At 40.1% G+C, this 1,026-nt stretch overlaps 1 protein-coding gene across 1 annotated transcript in view; it reads left to right on the top strand.

Annotated features, from left to right (window-relative positions):
• LOC103456964 (sodium channel protein type 5 subunit alpha-like) overlaps positions 1–1,026 on the top strand; it is an 18,372-nt gene that overhangs the window by 4,425 nt on the left and 12,921 nt on the right. The gene's annotated exons all lie outside the window — the stretch shown is intronic.

Genomic DNA, 1,026 nt, shown 5'->3' with positions numbered 1-1,026 from the left:
GAACCGAACCGAACTGAACTGAACTGAACTGAACTGAACTGAACTGAACTGAACCTGAACTGAACTGAACTGAACTGAACTGAACCCGAACTGAACCAGAACTGAACCTGAACCTGGAACTGAACTGAACTGAACTGAACTGAACTGAACCGAACTGAACTGAACTGAACTGAACTGAACCTGAACCTGAGCTGAACCCGAACTGAACCTGAACTGAACTGAACTGAACTGAACTGAACTGAACTGAACCGAACCGAACCGAACCTGAACTGGACGAGCCCAAGTCCTCCCCCAGTCGTGTTTCCATAAATGATTTTTATGCGCTTTAGTTGGCCTGTCGCAATAAATCATAAAATTAATAAATCAATCACATGATAAATTAAGACAAGACAATAATTTGTCGATTTTCTCTTCCTACCAAAGTCTGGATGATGAAAGTTTCAGTTTGACGTGAATAATGTCACCGTTTATAATGTCTGAGTTTATCGTCCAGCTACATGTACAGAAGGTTGATGGAAACGTTGAAAAGACTGAGATGATTTTTGGCTCTTCTGCAGTGATGGGAAATACTTAAGAACAGTTTTCGTGTATCTGTACTTTACTTAAGTAGATTTAATAATGGATACTTTCTACTTTTACTTCACTACATTTATACAAACTCTCGCGTTACTCGTTACATCCAAGTCTCGTTGCGCTTTTTGTCCGTTAAAATGTGAAGTTCAGGGATTTAAGGTGGCGCCGTAAAATCCCAGCAATAACCGTTATTCAAACTTCAGCAGTTTTCTAGCTGTTCTGTTGAGGTAGTGACATCCATTTGTGACATCACGCAAATTGATGTCACAAAGAGTGATGCATTGATGTCATAAGGCTGCAGACGTGAATTCTAAGGTCATTGCCGTTGCAGAAGTCACAAAGCAAACTACTGAAGATCAGCATTCGAAAGTTTTTTGTTTCTTGAGAATGGATTCTAATATGAGTGAGCAAAGCAGGTCACCGCTTTCTCAATCAGTAAATGTTCCAATGAGC

The sequence above is a fragment of the Poecilia reticulata genome, linkage group LG20 (genome assembly GCF_000633615.1).
Source record: "Poecilia reticulata strain Guanapo linkage group LG20, Guppy_female_1.0+MT, whole genome shotgun sequence".
Taxonomy (NCBI): Eukaryota; Metazoa; Chordata; class Actinopteri; order Cyprinodontiformes; family Poeciliidae; genus Poecilia; species Poecilia reticulata.
Note: the sequence above shows the minus strand (reverse complement) of the source record. Positions and strands in the feature narration are given on the sequence as shown.